The following is a 7,698-nucleotide window of genomic DNA, read 5'->3' on the forward strand; positions in this document are numbered from 1 at the left end:
CGTAAGGTCCAGCGAGGGATGATTTCGGCCATTGAAAGACATAAATAGCATTAGACCTGTGCCCTACAACTTGATCCCAGCAAGGCGATTTCGTTTTCTGGACGCATCAGCACAAGGTGGCCACAAGGTGGCTGAACGGCGTTGTCGTTCAGTGACGCGCTCTCTGCAACCACTGTCTCTATCTCCTCCAAATCAGCTGCTTCGAGCTTCTCGTGGGCAAGTATGAAGTTGTATAAAATACACGCAGTTGTGATGACAAAGGGAATGTGTTCCAAGCTGAACATATCAATGTGATGAAGCCTTCGCCACTTGCATTTCAGCAAGCCAACGGCTCTTCAATGTGTGCTCTTGTAGAGCTTAGAAGCTTGTTGAACTGTTCTTGTTCTGCTTTAAGGTTCCCATTGTCGCGGTAGGGAGTCATCAGGTCGGTAGAGAGGGGATATGCAGTATCTCCGAGCAAGTGCTTGTTGGGGGGATTGTATGTAAGTTGAGGTGTTCTCGGAAGGGGCCGTCTGTAGACGCGGGCATCATGAACAGATCCCGGGTAGCCACAAAATTTGTCCGAAAACTGTAGCGAACTTTGGCAGACTACCTGTAGGTGGACGCTGGCATAACCTGCGGTTTATATACGAGTCTCGGAAGTTCTTACTGTTCGAGCCTCTTATAGATATGTGGGTGCCATCAATACATCCAACAAAACTGGGCATGTCCGTCTTCTTACTAAACCCATCTGCCACTTCTTCTAAGTCGCCCGTAAGCCAAGTTATGTATTTCAAAGGCAGCGCCTGAATTGTATGAACAAAGTCCATAAAGATCCGAAATAGGGAGCTCTTGGTTGGCCATATCAAACAAGTTGCCAACGCATCTGTAGCAGTCGGGATTTGCAAGCATCCAGAGAGAGGCATACATGCGTTCCTCCAATGAGTGTTCTACCCGATCAGTAGTTAAGCTCATCATCTCTTCACACAGAGCCTGAAGTCAAACAAATAAAAGCATAATAAATAATATAATAATTAACTTTCCATAATCTTAAATAAATATAATGACTATAGAACAAAAACAAAAATTACGTTTAAAACGGTCTCATGTATAATTTTAAAACGGTCGCTTCTTTGAATAAAAGTGTTTACATGTGTAATATTGCTACAATGCCATCATTTACTTGACACGGATTAGGGGACCTATAATTTTGTTTGGAAGGGACCAAAATAAACAACAGGTTTATTGATAGTAACAATATTTTGAAGTTACTAATGTCATTATTATTTGACAATTCTACGTTGAATTTGAGATTAAATTGTAATTGTAATCACTCCCAAGGGTAATTTGGACCAATGCTTGTCAATGATTTAGAAACATTTATATATAGAAAACATCAATAATTCTTACTTTGAAAGTTGATCTTTCCATTCTGAAACGCTGTTTGAACACTTTGTCCGTCCACAAAGAAATCACTTTGTTGACAAAACCATTGATCCGTACATTGTTGCACCCTGCTACGCATTTTCTCCCGCACGACTAACAGACCAACAATCCTTGCTTTCAACTTGTGCGAGTTTCCCAATTATATCAGAACACAAATCAGGAATATAATCCTGGTCAAGTATCATAAACTCTTAAAAAATTCTACCTACACTAAGCAAGGTAACCCCGTCTGTGGCCATCTTTTACAAATTGTAGAGAAGGTGCGTACATTTTTTGAAAAGCGCGTTCCGGTCCTGGCTGTTAGCATTGCGCACTCTCAAAAAACGTTGGCGCAAACGATCGCGTGAGCGGAACGCACCCCTGAAAAGCCAGTTTAGGTCAAAACTTCGACGGCGGTGATGTCCAGTTTTTCGGTCTAGCCGATGTCTGTGCCACCAAGACTGATGATGTAGATGCGCCATCATTTTTACTAGAGGAGCCGACGGCAACCAATCTTTTCGAAGGAGTAGGGGTCAGGCTCTCGTCAACTTCATCTACATTTGTCTCCATATTTTACGTTTTGCTTTTGAAAAGAAATCCAGCAATGATTGAGTGGCCATGTAGGGGCCGTCGACCGTCAGTTTAAAAGACCGCGTGCCAAGCACAACAAACAAACACCTGCAACTATAATCATGCACTTACCTGAACTCACGACACAAAACTATTATATGTACCGTTTATGTATGATGCCACACGTGGAAAGTTGGTGTAGAAAGTTCGGCTGTTACCTGTCCCACAAAAAAAAAACCTCACAAACTTGATATTGGCAGCGCAACTGCAGGCAGGATGCACTGCAACTGTGGTCTATGTGTAGGGTGATTTACGTAGGTTGAACTGACGGCTGTTATGTGTGCCGCTGGAAGCACATGTGCGGTGACTAATAAGGGTACAAAACGATCGTTTCATTGTGCAAATTACTTATTTACACTAGTTTATGACCGAACAGTTGCTGCGATTTTTGTCTGGGTGGATAGTTTCGCCCGGGAGCAGGGTTTTTTGTCCAGGCGCAGATTTTTGTGTCCGGGTGCACGACGATTTTGTCCAGGCGCAGCATTTTTCAGCCGAGCGCATTTTGTATTTTGAAAATTTTGTCACGGCACAGCGCCCGGACAAAACATTGTGTTGAAAACCCTAGATGCTCAACGGCATTACATCTCGCTGGAAGCGAACTGTTGCCTACCATTTCGACTGATAGTGCAGTCCTTAAACCCATAGTACTGGACGTCATAAGGCACCCAACGTAAATTGGCTAGCATGTAATTGCAGTTACTAGTGATATGGGGAGTGTCAACGAAGCTATGTGGAGGAGCTTTGGGGTAATCTGCAGGACGACCTGCCGTACGGTCAATAAGATTCACCACCCCTCTGACGAGAAGAAATGGCTGTATTTCCTCGCAGATGTCGCCTGATCAAGAGTGTCAAGGCAGCACTAGTTCGTGGATAAGCGTTCACAATGGCCCCTGATGTTGTAAAAGATCACAAGCTCACATGTAACTATGTGACTGTCAGCAGTGTGAAGGATCTGGCAACATTTCAGGTAGAAAAGAATTTTAAGCTGGCTCCTCATATCACAGCAGCAGTCTTGACTCCTTCGCATTTTGAGAAAATAAAACTATCCAATGCCATGAACCTCATCAGCCACTCAGTGAGCGCAGGAATACCCTACATGGTAGAACCTGAAAGGCGGAGTCACAACAACCTCACTACAGCATGGTTTCTGGATACCATGAACCACTGGTTTGATCTCGTATCCAGCAGGCACCCAGTCATGCCACTCAGCAAGCTTCATCCTGATAAGGGAGCTTCTCAAAAGTTGGATCCCTTGGAACGTCCAAATGAGAACACATCACCATCCCGTCAGGCATACTCCGTGTCCCCGCTGGATCGCGGGCATATCCCCGTTTGGACGTTCCACAGCGGCCGCTGTTCCCGCATGTTCCCAGGCAAGAAATCTTTGCAATCCCATTGGGATGGTTGCCCGGTTTTACCCATTTGGGAGCTCAGCCTGTATGCGAACGTGTAAATTCTTACAAAATGACGTCTCGATCCCGTAAACTCAGAGCTGTGTGTAAACTGGGTTCGGCGACGAAAAGTGTTTCGATGTATCGCCCATGTGCGTAAATCGGTCAGTAGGATGGAAGGTTACAATTTGCCGGAACTATTAATATCTGATTACCCAGACTTAAAATACATAATTATCCAGACTTATGAACAAATTTAAAACAACCTCAGTCATTGGTCACCACTTTACAGCAGTTTAAAGTGACACTACATCTACGAAGTGTGGAAATTATGAAAAATATGATTATCCTCCTATCCTATATTGTACTATGAAATAACGTTAATAATATATTAAGGTAGTCTAGATTTGAGGAAATTGCGGGGAGCGTGAGTCAAGTAACGGAACATTATAGACTTTATTATTCTAACAAAATTGACAACATATTTAAAACTAGTCGAATTGTTTCAGACTGGTTAAAAACATTTATTTATTATTAACCTACCTTTTGTTGTTGTTTGTTTACTCCTTGACTGAGTCAACGCAACTCACACGCCTGAAAGAGTACAAAGAAGGGTGTCTTGTTAAAGTAACAGACAAAGTGTTTCATCTTCACTTCAGGCTGAATTCATCTTCATGGGTAATGATGATGAAGTCGTTATGAATTTGAGGAAGACCAAGAAGGTTTTCCTTCACAAAGCTGATCGACAAACCACAGCAATTCAACTTGAGGACTGCCATGGAGTGAAGAGAGCACTTCTCACTAGATATGTTTGACTTGAGAGAAAGCAAGAAATCGAAAAATCAAAAACAGGTGGAGAGCTTGGCAGCAAAAGCATGGCTTTGCGGAAAATGGTGATAAAATTTAAGTAAACCTGAGATTATCTAGAATTGATAAGGAGTGCTCCCTTTGTCAAAGCCCAGTCTACTCACTGTTTACATCTCTATGTGAGAGGTTTGACATAAAGCACATCATTATAAGGACATTTATTAGGATGAACTCTGATACAAAAAGTCCTGTTTTGATTGCACCCAATATTTTGAGCTTAGCCAGATGACCTTACGGTAACCGGAGCTCCAAATTCAAGCGCAAACTAACACTTGTACCTAGGTAGCACATCTCAACAAGTTAATTATTTTATTTGAGTAAGAGTGACCGATAGGTTTGTTTTTTAAATATTAAATACTGTTTTTCTAGATTACATACGTAAGTGGCATAACTTGTTTGTGGAATGGAGAATATCTTACATCATCATACTCTCATCTCATGTTGCATGATGGTGTATCAAATGTATTTTTCATACTGGTAACTAATTGTTCTACTTTTGCCTTTTTATCTTAGTCTTTTGATTTGCAGGGTAGGGAAGGGGGGGGGGCAAGAACTATGTATCACACAGCTATGTCCACTTGCAGGTGATACTTTGCCTCTTTTTACACAAAGATAAATGTAGGAGCACTCAGCCAAAAATACATTGCCTGGTTAACATGCTTTGAAGTACAAAGAATTAGTTGATCGGGCCATTTTAAAGGTACACAAATTTAAGGAAATGTTTTTGTGGGTCAGGGGTAGTTGCGGTAATTGTAAGGTAACTAATTCATTCAGATGGATGGTTGAAACATGAGGTTTACCGTAAACGAGGAGTCATGTGTGATGATTTCTATTTGTTTCAACCATTAAAAGGTTGAAACATTGGAGGATTAAATGTTTGTACCTTTATAAAATTGCAACTACGTCGGGCACAGCAAAATTAAAAATTAACAACATGTACATCACATGTACACTGGTGTACTATAATTGTACATGTAGTACCTAATTTTAGTCAGTAGGCCTATTAGAAGTTATCACACAAGCGCGAGTGGAATACGGAAAAATATAACGCTTCTTGGGATGCAGATGCGCTTGATTTTCTGTATTTCCATGAGCATGCGTGTGATAATGCATTTATCTTCAAGCAAACTTGGCATGTGACATCGAACACACAAGACGCAGGTAGTGATATTAGCCGTGCAATATAGGTTTTTAGTACCACACCATTCTATGATTCTGATTGGAAGATTAGCGCGTACTTGAAGATAATCATAATTACAATAACACCCTCCTATCGACAGCGGGTTATGTAACGGGTTGTGTAACGTCATCGCATCTAGTCAATGAGATACATGTACTTTATAAACTTGGTCAAGCTTAGACATGTAGATTGTTCTCATTACTTTTGCAATCATACAAGAAGACTGCATACGCCTATGTGCTGAATAAATAATATAATTTTTTTCTGAAAGACTGCAGTTAGATTAGAGCCTAGCTAAAGTAGAGATGTTAAGTTTTAAAAATACTTGCTTTTGTTATATAGTTCTACCTCCATGGTTCTTTGAGTGAGGAGAATACCCTGAAGGTCAAAGCAAACCAAACAAATCATGTTAAACTACTTCAATGTTAATCTAGTTGCAATAACATAACCCTTCTCTCTCGCCGTTGGGAGGAGTGTTACGTTATTGCAACTGTATTAATCCTGCATTTTTAGTATTGAACATATTTTAAAAATTTATCCCCAGAGGACACTACAGTATTGGCTTACTATACATTCCATATGTATGTAATTATCAATGAATATAATCTTTCACTACAAAAAGAACTCAGTTTGAGCCAAAAAAATACGGCTCCTCTGTTCACAATGGCTCAAAACTTTTCCTGGCGCAATGTGAGTAAATCGACAGTGATGGGTGTTATTTTGGGTGTTTTTTTATTTGACAATTTTTATATATATTTGCCATTGCATTTGCGAACAGAATCGGCATTGAACAAATGTTTGGCTCCAAACCAGGAAGAAAATCTTTCCTTCATGCTTCATCAGTACCACCATGAACAAACTGAGGCATTCCTCTTCCCCAGTTTTAGTCCTGTACATTTTTATGTAAACAGTTATTAAGTATTCAAGAGTTAAGAATTTCAGAAATGACATGGTCCACATTTGTCACCGTATTGTTTAAACTTGTTCAGTCAGTAGCATAACAAACTTTTCACATGCATACAACTTTAACATACAAGATCCTGGGTGGAAGGTTAAACGATTTTATATCACTACCTGAATGGCAGAACATTTTTTTCCCTGCTGATCTGCTCAAAACTACAGAAGAATCTCTGGTTTTACTCAATACATACCATGGAATTTGTTCATGTGAGAGTAGTCGGGTCGTCGTGGGACATCGTGTCCGCGTCCTACAAGTAAGTCATGGGTCGATTTCACCCATTCAAAATACTCCGGTGGAGTCATTCCAGTTAATTGAACCTGCAGGGTATTTCTAAGAGCAGTTGAGACCTGGCAGAGTACCAGTACGGAACTGAAAGGGGCATAGTAACGGCAATACATTTATTCATATCTACCGATTCAAAACACCCTCCGGTGCTCCGGTGGCCTCATTTCAACAGTAGTTGAACCTGTGGGGTGATTTACGGAGCAGTTTGGACCTGGCAGAGTACCAGTCAGAACTGAGGTAGACTGATCGAGCAGCGCTTTGGGTATTGCAGGAGTTTAAGAGTTAATTCAGCGTTGCTGACCGAAGACGCAGTACAGGGGTATTGCTGGAGTTAATAGTTAATTAAACATTGCTGACCGTAGGACGCAGTACAGGGTATTGCCAGAGTTTATTACTTAAACCACCGTTGCTGACCGAAGACACAGTATGGGGTGTTGCAGGAGTATAGGGGAGCGTCTCAAAAGTCGGAACGGCTATAATATGCCCGCAGGAAGGTTCCGCCGGGAATACTCGAGCGATCTGTGGGAACTTTTTATGTTCTCAGTGAGAACAAGCGCGTATGCCCCACGGATCGGCAGCGTGTTCCCAGTCAGCAATCCTGTGGGAACAATGAAAACATGCTTTGTTCCCAGCGAACGTTCCTACAGGAACAATCACAACTGGGTTTTGTTGTTTCAATTGGTTTGTCATTTTACGCTTGTCGAGATAAAATTCATCAACAACGCTGTACAGATAAGGTTTTTGTTTTAATTAAAAACTAAGTTTAATTTATCGTCGATATATTATGGGAAAACGATTATAGCTGAGCTAGGCGTAAGTGTTCTAATCAAAATCATTTGTGGACAATCTAGGACCTCTAGCGCAGGCAAGATATTATCGTTCAAATACAAATCAACATTAGACGCAATGGAGATATACTGAATCAGCGGAGTAGAAGATTTAAATTGTTATATTAATACATAGCCTAACAGGAAAACAGT

The sequence above is a fragment of the Asterias rubens genome, chromosome 14 (assembly GCF_902459465.1).
Source record: "Asterias rubens chromosome 14, eAstRub1.3, whole genome shotgun sequence".
Classification (NCBI taxonomy): domain Eukaryota; kingdom Metazoa; phylum Echinodermata; class Asteroidea; order Forcipulatida; family Asteriidae; genus Asterias; species Asterias rubens.